Source organism: Cupressus sempervirens, chromosome 10 (genome assembly GCF_028749045.1).
Source record: "Cupressus sempervirens isolate cs-2001-9-10 chromosome 10, ASM2874904v1, whole genome shotgun sequence".
In the NCBI taxonomy this organism is placed as follows: domain Eukaryota; kingdom Viridiplantae; phylum Streptophyta; class Pinopsida; order Cupressales; family Cupressaceae; genus Cupressus; species Cupressus sempervirens.
The window spans coordinates 660,719,878-660,736,277 of NC_143127.1; the positions used below are offsets into that span (position 1 = coordinate 660,719,878).

Sequence of the window (16,400 nt, forward strand, 5' to 3'; positions counted from 1 at the left end):
TCAGGAACCAATAAAACTTTAACTTCAATTCACCATTTAATCCACTTTAATCTAATTTGATCTAATTGCATGCACGTTAAAACATTCATAAGTGTTCACACAATGATTGGTAACCCAGAAACCCTCCAAATAGAAAGTAAAACTGGGGTGGGGATGTGTTAGTGAATAGATTGTACTCCAAGGAAATACATGCAAATATAACCCTGAATGCCCAAGTGAGAAGACTAATCAACACTAATAGTTGGATAGGTTATTATTGGCTTAATAACCTTCCTCTAAATTTTAAAGGGTACAGCTCCTCGTGTACAATTTATAATGAATTTAATTGTGGATGCTTTTAACCAAAAAGCACGAAAGGTTCACAAACATCTACCTATAAACACAAAGTAGATGCGGCAAAACTAAACAACTACAGGAAAATAAATGGAAAATGACACGAATTCCATTCACCCTGACATGCTACAAATGACAAAATCAAGAAACATAGTTTCCATCTTCTTGAGAAAGTGCAAAAACAAATCTATGAAGATGTCTTGCAATCAGAATGTATACAAGAAACAACAATAGTAAAAGCATATTTTAGAGAAAACTAAAGTGACACAAAGATCACGATTAGTGGAAAGAGGACCGCTCAAACTCTAGGTTTTGATATACAATCAACTTCCAAGTCTCCCTTCCCTAAAGCATAAAAGATATAAAGACCTTATTACACATTTGCAATTACAATCACCATTAAAGAAAGCTGAAACTCCTCCTCTATATTACATAAACAAATCACAACTTTCCTATTTTCTAAGACACGGTTCAGAAAAAGAGAAAAGAAACCCTCACTCTACTCCCTATAACCTTCACAAGAAAATGGGATAATTCTGAAAACTTCTCTTGCTGAAGCCCACTATCTGCAGTCTCCGAGGAGAAAAGATGGAACCCCATGTAATGTTGTTGTTGGCTTATTTATCTTTTCACTTCCTGTGGCTTTCTAACTAAATCTTGAAAGACCTTATGACTTCCCCCTTCCATATTATTTTCAATTCTTGGCAACATAATGATTATCTTCCTAATAATAATCAAATACCACGGTTTACAATTTTATTAAAGTACTCCCATTAATCACTGGGCTATGATGGTCTTTTTATATTCCCAAGAAATTCCTACTTTTTCCCCATTGGTTAAAGGTTATGGAAATTTCATGTTTATCTATAACCTTTGAAATTTATCCCAAGCCTACTACCACACAATCATCCCCTATTCCTATGGTGCACTTTTCTATTACAAATCTTCTAGATGTGAAGCTATCAATTCGGGCAGTATTAGGACTCTTTCTCGGTGCCTTAATCTTAATTCCTTGGATTTTCACTCCTTCAAATTCTCCAAAAACTAAATGAAATTTGGGGTTGTTCATCAGTGTCAATTCTTTGACTGTCACCCTTATAGAAAAATTGATTCTGATGACTGTTGGTCCACCTTTATCATTACAAATTGTTCATCCATTGATCATTTTACCTTGGTCAGACCACCATTTATTTCCTCATCTATCAATGACACATGGTCCCATTAAATTAAAATCTATAGGTCAAGTAAAATGCATCCATAAGTTCGAATTCTTCCACTTTGATGGATCTAGGTATGTCATGGGTTCTTCACACATTAGATAAGGAGGCACGGGTTTGGGATGGCTCGAGTCAGTTTTGACAATATCATCACCTATCTTTGGTGTGACACTAATGCTTCTTTTTCTTACATGACGAGATTTTGATGGTGAATGATGATCAAACTGTGTGAAATCTCCACCAACCCAAGTATCGTGGGTAGCTACTTTTTTCCTTTCAGTTCCACCAATAAGGGGAGAGGAAACTAAATGTTGTCCAGGCATTGCCAAAGTCTTCCCTATAGCAATGTTATGCTACGGAGACTAGTCAGGACTTGATGCACTCACAAAATCACCATCCTCTCCAAATGATTGTCTATGCCCACTTAGCATAGACCAACCACGAGTCCTCAACAAAGGACGCTCTAAACTTGAACTAGAAGTGTGTTGTTCAGCAATGGCTTTCCTATGACTACGTCACCAGAAACCATTTGTAATATCTGGTTTGCTTCATGAGAGGCTTAATTTTCCTTCAATTACTGGCCTTAGTTTTATGTTTGGCAAGGAAGGGCCTCTTGATGGACTATACCCCTTCCTTGGGTAAAAAAATTAAAGACTTTGGTGTTCCTCCCGCTCTGGGCTTTCAACTTCAAATTTATCTGCAAAACCAAAGTTTGGACTATTTGGCTCTAGAGGAGAGTCACATGAATCATTCTTTGTTGAATCGTCTTCTCCAGATCTAGTGACATGATAGATAATAAGAGCTCTCGTAGAGAAAGGTATTAGCTGACCAGGAGACTTATGATATCCACTACCATGTCCACAGAATTTAGTTCAACCAACAGAGACATATGCTTTAGACTCTCCCTATATGCAATTTCCTTATCATATGCTTGTAGACCCGCAAGAAGTTTACTTTTAAGTCCCACAACATATGCAAGGACTTTGAATAAAATTGCCCATGGCTGGCATAATCTATTTTTAATCTAGCCTAAGAGCTGGAAACCATGACTATCCGCAAAGCTCGATATCTCCTTAGGCAAGTTCTTCATAGTGCTTGCTTCAGAAAGAGGTCCTCCATAAAACTCACAAACCACATCAACAATTTTTTAATCATCGATGTGGGATTTGAAATCAAACCCTTCACTGATGCTACAGTAAACTGCTTCAACTTTGCAAATCATTTGTCCTTCTCTGCATCTACAATAATTGCATCAGCTTTGAAACCTTTTGTGAGTGAATGCCAAGAACCTGCCCTCAGTTTTCTTACTAGTTATACGTGGTTTCATCCCAAACTCGTGGATACACAAAGACAATATGGTAGATGGTTATCGTGATTCCTTTCTAGTTAATGCATGATAGGTGGTGGATATTTCCCATGGGTTTATGCTTCTATCACCACTGCTTTCTCTATAATATGTATTAATTTAGAAAAATATCCCATGTCACTATTTAGAAAGATAACCCATGAAGATTGTTACATCCTTCTCTGTCACATTCTTTCTGATAAATACTTGCTACTCATGAGAATCTAAGACTTCAACCCGAGCTTTCTCAAGACTTGAGCATTATTGGAATTATCATGACCAGTAATATAACATTTACCATCTAACTTCTTCCTTAAGCCTCATGCACTTGATAATTGGTATCCTTGTATTAGTGAAAGGTTTTGAACCCAAGGCCAATTGAATTTTGACATTTCTAAAGGAGTCTATATTCTTTGAATTAGATATTGCACTTTTTTAAAATCGCCTGAACTTAAATTTCCTTTCTTTTAAAACTTGTAATTTGGATCATTGAGACTAATTTCTTCAATGGGCAGTCACCTTCAAAATCAACTAATCTGGCTTGATTTTGTACTAGTACTCACAATCTAAGACAAGGAAGTCTTTAGTCCATAATTTTGAATCATTGCACCTGAGCTTGAACCTACAGGGTGAATCACTTCGAACCACTTGAATTGTTTTGATCTTTTGGACTTTTGAATGGAACTTCAAAATCTAAATTGGATTCTAGTGATGAACTAAAAGTGGATTCTAAATTGGATATAATGACCTCTGCATCTTTGAACTGAATCACTGAACTTGAAAATATTAAGCTAGAACCTGATTCTAAATCTACATGTCAAACAGTCGAACCACTTTGAAGTGTTGACCCATCGAACCACTTCGAACCATCAAACCACTTCGAACTACTTTTGAACTAGGTTTGAAGTAGTTCAAAAAGGTTCAAGACCTGAAACTGCAAGTTTAAAATTTTGGGTCTATATGTGTACTAACAGGATGATACCCACAAGCTTTAGTATTGCAGTATCAAGTTGGTTGGTTAAAGCTTACAAATGATCACTTCTAGTGATCTACCCTATTAGGAGCAATAAGGACTGTTAGGTCCACCTTGTAAAGGATTTATATAATATAATGAAGTATGCACCCGGTTAGGATATTTAGCATAAAAATGTTAAGTCCACCTTGTTAGAGGATTTGATTGATGCACCTGTTAGGATGAACCAATGGTTGATCTATGCTCTACAACTCAGTTTTTTGATTGAGATTCCTTTGATGTAGAAATGATCACCTTGTTGTGATAGATGAGACTATGATTTTCCTTATATTTCTTGTAGCCTTTACTCTTCAATTCGCATTCATACTTATTTCATACACATAGTCTTTTACATTTGGATATGACAAGATGTCTTACATATATACCAATCCAAATAATTAGCTTCTAGAGTCGGCTAAAATACCAATTTCAACAATCTTCACTAAGTCAACTCAATGTTGTAACTCGAGTTTTGAAGACCACTTGGGTGATATTATGACACTTGGAAACATTGTTAACTCACAAAGCTTTGGCACTCAATTAACACTAGTGCTCAGTCCACATTGATCACTCAGAGTAGGCATAAGCTTAGTTAACACTGATGACTCAACAAACACTAGAGAGCCTGGTTGATGTTGAAGGGCTCAGTTGACATGGAAACTTGATGAAAACTACCTTCCTTCTTCTTGGTTAACATGGCTAACTTAGTAGACACTGTTAGCTCAATTAATACTATATCCTACTTGGTTTACACTCACTGTGAAGCTCGGTAGACTCTGTGAAGCTTGGCTTACACTACTTTCTGCTTGTGAATCTCGATAGACTCTTTGAAGCTTGGTAGTAATGTAACCAACCAAATGATTTAAGTGTTTTGACACTAACTGATAAATGATTTGACCATCAGGTCAACAATGCACCCCTTCGGCATTAGTGATAAAACACTTATCATACGAAAACTAAATACATCAAAAATATAAGTCAAAACTCCCCATATCAATGTGATTGGGTTTGTAACTTGGTTTTGACTATTGTGTTGATACTCGGCTGACACTAACTCTATTTTTGCTTTTTCAAAATTATTTTTTTAACTTTGATGTACATATATATGCCCCTTTTGTATATATTGCTTCTTTGTATTCTCCCTTGTATATATATCTTACTTTTTGTATGATATAACTATTTCCCCCTTTTCGACACCAATGCCAAAAAAAAATGCATAATTACAAGGTAACACCAAACTGTGAAAGGAAATCACTATTTACCTTCAAAATTGTGGATATTGTTTTATCCCAGTTATCTTGCAAAACTTTGGAACTGTGCAAAGCTATTTGTACTTCAGTTTATATTTCATCATATGATCAGCAATTGAAAATTTTTTGTCATGGATTAATGTTTTAACATGAACAATATGTTTTTTGTTGGAATTAACAATGGGAAAGTAAACTCTAAGAGGAGGGGGGTCAATTAGTACTTCAAAACTTTAATCATAAAACATTCACCACACATCCATCTCACAATTTAGCTTGTAAATTGAAATAACTAGATACACATGCTCATCCATAGCATGAAACAAATAACACATAACACAATAAGTTTGTTACCCAGAAACCCTCTGATGAGAAGGTAAAACTAAAGTGGGGATGACACCCAAAAATCGTCACTATTGTAGTTGTAAAGTGTATCCAATGAAGGTTTCAATTGTTTGATCATAAACTATGATCTACCCTATGAAAGGTCTACCATGTTAAAGCCTTATAAAGATTGTTAAATCTTACCATGTTAAAGGATTTCAACACCCTGCTTAAAGTGTGCCTTGTTAGAGGACTTAAACTTGCAATAAAATAAGCATCATGTTAAAGGATTTACAAAAGCCTGTTAAAACTACTCGGTTAAGAGATTTTCATTGATTCATCTATTGGAATGTTTTAGCATTGATCCTTCAGTTAGCACCTCTCTTCTAGATATCAAATCTCCTTTTTCTTGATGTGTACTTGATCCTCCTGATCAGATGCATCTCTTATGTCTTCTCTACTCTGTCATGTTCTCCTTTAATTGATTCTACAATTCATTCCTCTCTCACAACCTCCTTAGTCACCATGAATGCTCTCTCTTTGTACTTAGCATTTGTCCTTCTCTTCTCATCCACACATGCAAATGCTTTAGGGTTTTCCCTCCTTAAGAAGACTTAGGTGAGCTAGGGTTAGGTAGGAATCAATGATTATGATTCATCCATTTTGTTACTTAATACATTCCTTATTCTGATTGGTTGCATGTACTGCATAGGGATTCTCAATATACCTTTGTATATATATATATATACTAGAATTGTATAACATTCCTTAAGTTGGCCCAAAAATTGTTTACATAGGAGTTTGTTCCATTACAAACAACTATGTCAAAAATTGTTTATTTGGCACTTGAAAGTTCTGATGCTCAACATTCACTATATCCTTAATGTTGTAACTCGACTCCTAAATGACTCGACATCCACTATTTTACTCGGCATATGAATCACTCACTGTATATGACTTGCTCAACACTTGAGTGACTTGGCACATACCATCTGCTTGGCACTAATTGTGTATATTTCTCGGCATACACTACTTACTCAGTAAATATTGAGTTATGTTAAGTAATGATTTAAGTAGTTTATCATTGCCTTGTCAAAACCAAAATGAGATCAACAATCTCCCCCTTTGACATGAGTGGAAAAATCACTTTGTCATGTATATAAAACCTAAATTATGTGCATAACTCATATAATATGTATACATTTCTTGGCACTCATACAAAATTACAAAGTTACAAAATCTACAAAACTAATGACATAGTTGTCATATCTTATTGCACAAAAATTTTAGAACTCCTCGTGAGTTGATATTTCCTTTTTGTAACTGAATTTTGTACTCATGTTGAGTAAGTGTGTGATATTTTAGTATCCCCTATTTCTGCATGAGTATTCCCCCTGACTCAAAACTGTAGTCCCCTTTGTCAATCTATAAAAACCTTATAATCCTCCTTTTTTGACACATATGTCAGTTGGGTGGTACACTGATAGTGTGTATGTCCAAAAATGTTTTGGGGATCTCCATGATTATTTTCAATGTTGCATCCCAGTTATTGCATGCTACCTCTAGAGATTGGTATTGAAAATCTAGCTAGGCAGCAAGGTCAACTAGGCCATCATGTGTTGAAAGTTGATTATCTTTCTTCATAAATGTTTTAGTAAAGGCTAGTTCCTTATGCAATACTTCCATGTGTGGGGTCAACATGGACTATATACTAATCAAGGTATCCCTTATGTTTTCATCTTGTGCTTGTAACATGGTTGGCTTACCTGGAGTAGATAACAATCTCTAAAAATGAGTTTGGCTTTGACCAAGAGATAGTTTCAATGTTGTATCTATGGACTATAGATCTCCTTGCAGTTGGTCAATAGCCCTCTATGCTTCTCGTGTGAATAAATTCACATCACAAATTTTGGGTATAGAGAAAATATATTCTCTAACATCTTTTTCACATATTCCATTTTGGTTGCTAAGTCAACCTGTCTTAGTGCAATACCACTAGAAATTTGTTCAAGAAATTTAGAGTGAAACTTTCTTTCAAACCATTCCTATAGTTTGGTGTTTGCATCTAGGTCTTCATCACTGATCTTCTCAACAATATTTACCAGTTGATCAAGAATAGGTTTCTCTTAATTAGGAGCTAGGAGGCTAAAAGCATCAAGAAATATGTCTTTTATTTCATGAAGAACTTGCTTCTGCCTGTGCTCCCTTATTAGCAACTCTTGTTGTTTCTTCCCGTGTAGAGCTTCCTATAGAATGCTCATTTTCTCAATGGTGATTGTTGTAAGATCAAACTTTGGAAGTTTAATCCCCTCATCAAGACTTACATCTCCATAAGATATATCTTCTGATCTGCTAGATGTATCTACACTTGGCCTTGATATTTGAAATGGGATGGCATGAATGCTTAGCCTCTAAAAAAGTTGACTACTGGTAGGAGTAACAAAAATTGGTAGAGTGACTAGAGTCTATATGGAAACTTCTTCCTCTGTAGCAATAGTCACCTTCAATTCTTCACACTTTTCAATCTAACTTGCCTCTTCGTGCTTTTCACCTTTTGTTTGTGATGTAGGTGCAGGACTTGCTTCCTAACCTAGTTTAACTTCAATTCCATCCTTGTCAACTATAATTAAGGCTTTCTTATGTGAAATGAATGGCACTAAAGGTAATGCAACTAGTGTTGTAATAACATCTTGTTATTCAATGCTGGTTCTTTATTCTTTTGTAACTTTTAACTCTTGGGGCACACTAGATGTGTCAATTTTCTTCTCCCCTACTGATGTCATTTCTACCTTTTCAATTTCTTTTGTTCTCACAAATATAGGGTTTGAGCATAATTTAGCTGCCATGGTGGAACCCTTCAAAATCTTGTTCAAATCATCATCTGTCAAGGGATTGATGTTCTGAGTAGAATTATCAGAAATATCTTTGATTTTTACCAAGTCTTGTTGACTTACTTGGTCTACATGTGGAGGACTAGCACTTAGCATTTGTACCTTAGGTAAACTTTGATCATCTTGTTGCTCATCCTTAGTTATGGTCTCTTCTCCTACTATTTCCTCAGTGCATTCCACATGACCATCCTTGATTGATACAAATTTTACAATCTCTGCTACCTTTTGTTCATCTTTCTTACGCTTTTACATTTATTGCTCACCTTTCTCTGTTATAGCAGGAATGGGTAACTTGTAAATAGATCTCCATATAGTTTTACTCTTAGTTACCATATCCTCTATATTCTTCTTCAAGACATGGAATGCTCTGTACTTTGGAGTAAATTCACCTTTGTACAACTCCATAGCCTCATCTTTCATTTACTTTGGCAATTTAGGCATGACTTGGGCTAGAGTGGTTTCCCTAATCTATCTTTCAGTTTGTAAACTAAATTGCCATTTCTACTCAACTCTTTCATATAAAATTTTGGGTAATGAGTTGGCAATCTCAATAGGTGTGGTCTTGAATAGGGCCATCATCTCATATATAGCTTCCTCTACCTCATTCATATCTAACTTTCCTAACTTATCAAATTCAACATGTGTGAATCCTGACAAATCAGCATTATTCCTAATATTATCACACAAATTGTCCAACTCAGAGGAGGGACTATGGCTTACCACCTGAAATTTACTCATGTCATTTGAATTTGTCTTATCCTTATCTGACTCGGCTGGAGCAACATACTTTCTTCTCTTTTTTCTTTTCTAACTGATTCTTCTCTATGGTAGCAATAGTCCTCTTATCCTTAGGTTTTCCATCTTCTTTTGCCTGTTTAGTAGCTTCCCTTGTGCTAGCCCTAGTAAGTGGTACTATTGGCTTCCATTGTGTAGGTTTCACAAATTTATTTGACTTTTCTGCTATAGGCTTCTTGCCTTCCTCTCCTTCTTCTCAAGTTTGGGTGCTTCCTTGGCTTCTTCTTCCTCAGCACCTTCTAAATTTAGTGCTTGGTCTTCACCTTGACCTTGTGTGAGTGTCAGTGGGGCTTGGCCTTGTTCTTCCTCTTCTTTATCTTCATCATCTTCTTCTTCTCCTTCTCCCCCTTTGCCAAATATCTTCTTTAGTTTTTTCACTAATTTTTTCTTCTTCCTAAGAATAGTAGCTTTTCTCAAGTCTATTATTATTCTTGATTTGGCTTCCTCATAATTTCCAAATGAGGTGGGACTCTTGTCAACTTCCTCTACCAATAGTGTAGTAATGGCTGCAGATGTCTCATCCACATTAACTTCATAAGGCAATGTCTTAATCCATCTAACCCTAGGTATTTCATCCTACACATATGTAAAATTAGCATCAACTAAGGAGCAAACATCATTATAATGTTTCTCCACTAGTGACACTGGAATCCTTAGTCTTTGCTTCATAGACTTCTTGAAATCCTCAAAGTGGCTTGTTAGCACTATTTCAAAATTCTCTCCAAGTTGCTCAATCAACTCTACAATTTGAGACATCACTGGCCTATTGGTCTTCCACATTATTTGACCAAATGTTGGAAAAATATTCTACACATAGAAGAATATGTAGACAAGTAGTGAACCAAATTTGTATTGTGCACTCTTTGTATTTCTTATGGCCTCCAAGTTTTCTGATACGTGTTGAATTTGTAACTTGGCAAGGTCATAAGTGTGGTATTTCTTCACTATCTTGTAACCAAATTCACAAGCATGCATGATACACTATTCAATATGCTCAATTGAAAGAACTTGTGAGAAATTACTCTCACTGGAATGTCAATTAGGGGATCTGAGATTGTGTCTATGGACATCCCTCTCTTATTCCATATTACCCCTATATTTTTCTCAATTACTTCCATTGCATCACTCCATATAGTTTTAGGTTTGTCTAGGGTTGGATACCTTGTCACTCAGTTGATGATCCTTTTTGTTGTCTTAATGGGTCCATTCTCCAACCAAATGAAATTGTTATGAATGCAACTCAGGACAACGTGTATAAAATCATTCTTAAAAAATTGAGGAAAATCTAGGGGATAATTTAACAATTTTAGTTCAACAATCTTGTACTCTTCCCTCAAAACTCCATTATCACATAATTCACTATATGCATCTCTCATTTCCATGTCTCCAACATCTCCTATCTTTCTAGTGTAGTAGCATTTGACATCTTGTGTCATTAAAACCTTTGGTGGTATCATTGATAGTGCATCAGACAGGTCTCCCTTATATGCTATCTCAGGAATAGCTTGGAAGGGTGATTATCTAATTTCATTACTGATTAATTGCACATGAAAAACTTATTTTCTTTCCTTCCTAACATTTGCAAAAGAGCTAGATGTCATTTTATGTAACTGAGGTTTGCAAGAATTCAAAAAGTGTAACTCGACACTTAATGAATACCTTATAAATTTGATGAATGATGATGAGTAGCGGCTAAATTCAGTTTGCAAACACTTTAATCTTTCTCTTCAATTCGCCTTATGCTCTTTGTACACTCTTTGATCTCTGATGAATTCAAATGAGTCAAAAATTGACTATATAACACTTGATATTTAGTAATAAATGCTTAATACTTATATAGTTGTAAGCTTGGCTATCGAAGGATTTCTACTCACTCAGCTTATACATGATTTTCATTGCACTCAGCAACTATAGTGAGCTCGACTACTACTAACATGATACCATTACTCAACCACAACATGAAAAACTAACAAAACTATAGATTCTTTCTAGGTTCTAACCAGTACATTGCATCTTATTTCATGAATATATTATTTTTTCAAATCTAAGATTCTTGGAACTAATGTATGAAATAACTTTGAAATATCAGTCCCATACATACCTTATGATTTCTTAGTTGGAGGTGATGTGATCACCTAATCCATTGGATGAAGTGACCTCATATGAACTTGATGTGTTGCAATCTTCCTTCTTCTTCCAAGATTTGTTCATCTACACTTTGAGCTTTTCAACATTGACCTTTTATTTGCCTTTATTGTTACCATTACTTAGCGCTGGTGATCTAGTTGGATAGTTTCTGCTGATATGACCAGTCTTCAAATAGCTAAACCATGTAGTCTCACTCAACCATCTATTGTAATTGCCTCTGAAATGTGTTCTAATGAAATTCTTAGGAACATGTCCATACTCTTGATAATAGTGACAATTATACCTTGTATTGTAATCCTAATTGTGAGATTTTCCATTTTTTTGTACCTTTGTATGCTTGTTTGCTGTCCACTTGGCATTAGATTTGCATTCATATGCTTTATGTCCATACTTCTAACAATTGTGGCAATATCCTTCAAATCTCTATGTGCTTAAGGTCTTGGTCTTGGATTCATGTGCCTAAAGTCCTTCCTTGTTCCACTTATGACAATAATCCTTGAATTTTTGCTTAGGCATCTTATTTGTATTGTTGCTCCTACAAACATTTGTTGTATGACCTAACTTTCCACAATTATGACAAGTGGGTTTTTAGTTCTTACCTTTGTAGTTTCTTTGTTCACCACTTTTAGATGATTCTCCTTCCTCAGTTATGGTGTATCTTAATCTAGTAGTATCATTGTTAGATCTAGGATATCTCATCAGTCTCTCAAAGTATTTTATGGCTTCACTATCTTTGTTCAAACTTTTAGCAAATTCCTTTTCTTTTCTCAATTCATTCCTTAGTTGTTCATTTTGTAACTTTAGGGTTATGATCTCAATATCCTTTCCATTCAATTCATGATTGGCAATCATCACTTGATTCATTATTTCTAGTTTCATTTGAGCAATCCTATTTACCTTTGATGTCTTCTCTTCCAGTCTGTTGGTCAGTGTTCTTTTGTCATCTTCAATCATGACTTTGTCTTCTTCAACTTTCTTTTTCTGCTAGGTCACCTCACATAGCAATACTAATTGGACTTCTTGTTTTATCTTAAGATTTTTGACCTCTTTAGTTAGGGCACCATTATTTTTCATTAGATGTGCAACTGCTGCATAAAAATCACTTGAGTTCCCATTCTCAAACAATCCAATGGTGTCTTTCTCTTGGTAATGAGTCATTTTTCTCAATAGCTATCTCCCTCCTTCACTTTAATGAACACTACAGTTCATCTCTTACTTCCATGAGTTGGTGTAGGGTAAGCTAAATTTCAATCTTCTAATTCTCAATAGTCTTTCCCAACTTGTAGGCTTCCATCTTCAAGATCTTTCCTCAAAGCTATAAAGCTTTCCTTTCTAGAGAACAAAGCTCTAATACTAATTGTTGGAATTAATAATGGGAAAGTAAACTCTAAGAGGGTGGGGAAGGGTGGGGGGATTGAATTAGTACTTCAAAACATTAACCATAAAACATTCACCACATATCCATCTCACAATTTAGCATGTAAATTAAAATAACTAGCTACACATGTTCATCCATAGCATGAAACAAATAACACATAACACAATAAGTTTGTTACATAGAAACCCTCCAATGAGAAGGTAAAACTAAAGTGGGGATGGCACCCACAAATCTTCACTACTATAGTTGTAAAGTGTATCCAATAAAGGTTACAATTGTTTGATCATAAACTATGATCTACCCTATGAAAGGACTGTACTGTTAAAGGCTTACAAAGATTGTTAAATCTTACCCTATTAAAGGATTTCAACACCCTGCTAAAAGTGTGTCATGTTGGAGGACTTAAACTTGCAATAAAACAAGCACCATGTTAAAGTATTTACAAAATCCTATTAAGATTACTCGGTTAATAAATTTTCACTAATTCACTTGTTAGAATGTTTCAACATTGATCCTTCATTTAATACCTCTCTATTAGATATCAAATCTCCTAGTTCCTGATGTGTACCTGGTCCTTCTAATCAGATGTATCTCTTTTGTCCTCTCTGCTCTTGTCTATTCTCCTTTAACTGATTCTGCAATTCATTCCTCTCTCACAACCTCCTTTTTTGGAAATATGGCCAAATAGATGTCTTAATGGTTATCATTTATGGCAACATACATTCAACATTTCATTTATGCATTTAGATATAAAAAATTGTCTAAGTGTTAGACAATTTGTAGCAGCACAGTGAGTAGATGTTAAGTGTACGGATGACTCGATTAAGAGTTGGCTCTTACATAGTTAAGGAAAACTTCATGAAAGTATCACGATGATGTATGCTAGTGTGCAAATATGTATAGACAATACGACACATTATGATTTAAGTAGCTATACAGGTATTTAGCAGAGCAGAATAGAGCATAGTAGTGAATTGGATTGTTTAACCTTAGGCATTATTTTGGTTACGAAATAATTACCAAGTTATAATGATCCAACTATGTGGACATTATTATGTCAAGTGTATCAACACATGAAGGCCAACTGAGCATAGTTTTGTAATATGTGAGGTATAAGTAAAGATCTTATCTTGCGAAGATAAGTGTGCTATCTATGATAGACAAGCAAGTGTCAAGTGATATGCAAACTATTGTGTGAAAGATATGCAAGCCTTATGTGATGAAAATTTTGATGTATGGTCAAAACAAGTGCAAAATATAGTAGACAACAAGTATTGTATGTATATCTATTCTTGTGAAGAATTGAATTATATTATTGCATGTTAGGGCAGTGGGCTCTTCTACATTTTATTTTTTCTACCAACTGCTAATAGGGTTGAGGCTTTTAACAAGGCCTAGTCTCCTAACAGGGACTTGAGACACTATATGTACTTCATAGACTCCTAACAAGGTCAATATCCTTAACAAGATCCTATTCTTTAGTGAATCATTTAGTGGGTGTCATCCCCACCAAGGTTTTCCCTTGGCCATGGTTTCTCTAGTTAACAAATAATGATGTTATGAGTTATCTATATACATGGTTATATTTACTATTCAGCATTGTTGGTTTACTTTCATATGCAAGCTTTAAAGTAATTAACAATATTCAATTGTGGGCAAAAGTTTGTAGAATACTGATTCACCCCCCTCTTAGTATTATCTATTTCTAACAACTGGTATCATATCCTAGTTACTTTGAAGAAGTTTAACAACTTAAGTAAGATCTGTGAAGATATGGAATAGTTGAAGAAACATCTAGTTCAAAAGCTCTTTAGCAGATTGACCTTCTTACTAAAGAAAGAGATACCCTAAAAGATAGGTATGAAGATGCAAAAGTTTACATTGGCAAGTTAAAAGGCAAGATTGATGATTTAGAATCTGGAAAGGAACCAATTGCACAAACTAGTGACAATGATGAAGTAGGATATCTTCAAAAAGAAAATGAGATCTTGAAACAAGAACTGAAAATAATTGAGCATAAGTTGAGTCTTAAGAAAAATGGTGGCAATAGTGAACTAGGACTAAAAACTGAGAATGCAAATCTTAGATCCCAATTAAGTCAAGTTACATCTGAACTAGATACTATCAAGATTGAACATGTTGAGTTAGAGAAGTAAAACATTATTTTGAAAGGAGAATTGACACAAGCTAAGAAATGGTTAGAGAAAAACTATTTAATTAGTGAAAAGATAGATGAAAAGATATTTCATCAGAGACCTTCTTATGACAAGACAGGACTTGGTTATTTGATTGGAGAGAAATCAACCAAGAAAGTTGAAACTAGAAGAGAACTAGATCCAGTTATTGAATTCCCTAAGGAATCAAATCTGAGTAAGGTAGAATCAAGTACATCTACTAAAGTATCAAATGAAGTTGAATTAATTGATTTGTTAGCTAAACCTAATGAACCTAAGAAAATAGAGCAAGTTGATAACCCTAAGCAAAATGAACCATCCAATGAAGTAAGACATGTGTTTAGAGATAGATGCTTCATTTTTAATGAAGTTGGATACATGAAAAGAGATCGTAGAGGTAAGTATTTTAAACCCATAATTGATTTCTCTTGTTATAATTGTCATGGTTATGGACATAAAGCAGTAGAATGTAAGAAACATAAGTTTGATGGTAATAATGCAAATAGTAGAATGTCTAGGAATACTAACCTTGTAGGCAACGAAAGAGGAAGATCACATAATAGATCCAATGATGGAGAAACATCTAATGGTGAGAATAACCAGTTCATGTGTTACAAGTGTAACAACCCTAGACACAATGCAATGAATTGTAGAGCACCTGAGAATCATAAATGAAAAAATCAGAGGAGAAATGCACTTGTATGTCAGTTATGTAATAACTTCAGACATACAACAAGATATTGTAGAATGGATAGGATGAACTTTAATAGGAATCAAAATAATAGAAGGAATAACAACAAAAATGATGGAAGGAATGGTAATGGAAAAGACAACAATTAGAAGGAAACAATTAAGCAACATGTTGATGAATTCAAGGAAGCATTTGTGACAACTAAAGATCCAAAAAGCGCTTATATAGTTTTGAAGGAACAATTTTTTGATGCACCTGGTAGGAAATTGAAGCCACAGATTTCTTGTGACTTATCCTACTTGAATTAAGTGGCTCTAGCAATAGTAGAGCATCAATTGGTCAAAAATGATGTTAGAGAGAAAGTTGGAAACTACATAGTTAATAGGAGGTTAAGGACATAGAGAGAAATCTATGGTCAAGTGAGCAAGTCCTAATATGTTCACAATGAGCAGGAATTGTGAAATCAAGCTTACTGGTATATAGAGACAGTATTTGAATATGTGGTAGATATACATTTAATGCATGGTGTAATTTGAAATGATTTAAGGATCACAAGCAAGATTGTACATACCATTTGTTCATGCAAAGTGTCTTGAGCGAATTGATGAGCAATTTGACAACAAATTGGAGTGCAAAGTGAAGTCTGTGAAGCAAAAAGTTGTAGAAGCCCTAAATCATGTTTTAAAGGTATTTTGCGAAGCTTGAATCTAGATTTATAGTAATTACAGTTAAAATGGAAAGTCAGAAAGTACATGATATAAGTGATAGACTAAGGTATGAGTTTAAGAAGCATCTATTTGTATCTTTATTGGATGATCCGATGGGTGCATTTTTGCAAGTTTCAA

The 16,400-nt window shown here is 34.7% G+C and overlaps 1 pseudogene; it reads right to left on the reverse strand.

The window, feature by feature from the left end:
• Nucleotides 1-1,573: 1,573 nt before the first annotated feature.
• LOC149535565 (uncharacterized) lies at nt 1,574-8,789 on the reverse strand (annotated as a pseudogene).
• Between the last annotated feature and the right edge of the window lie 7,611 nt (nt 8,790-16,400).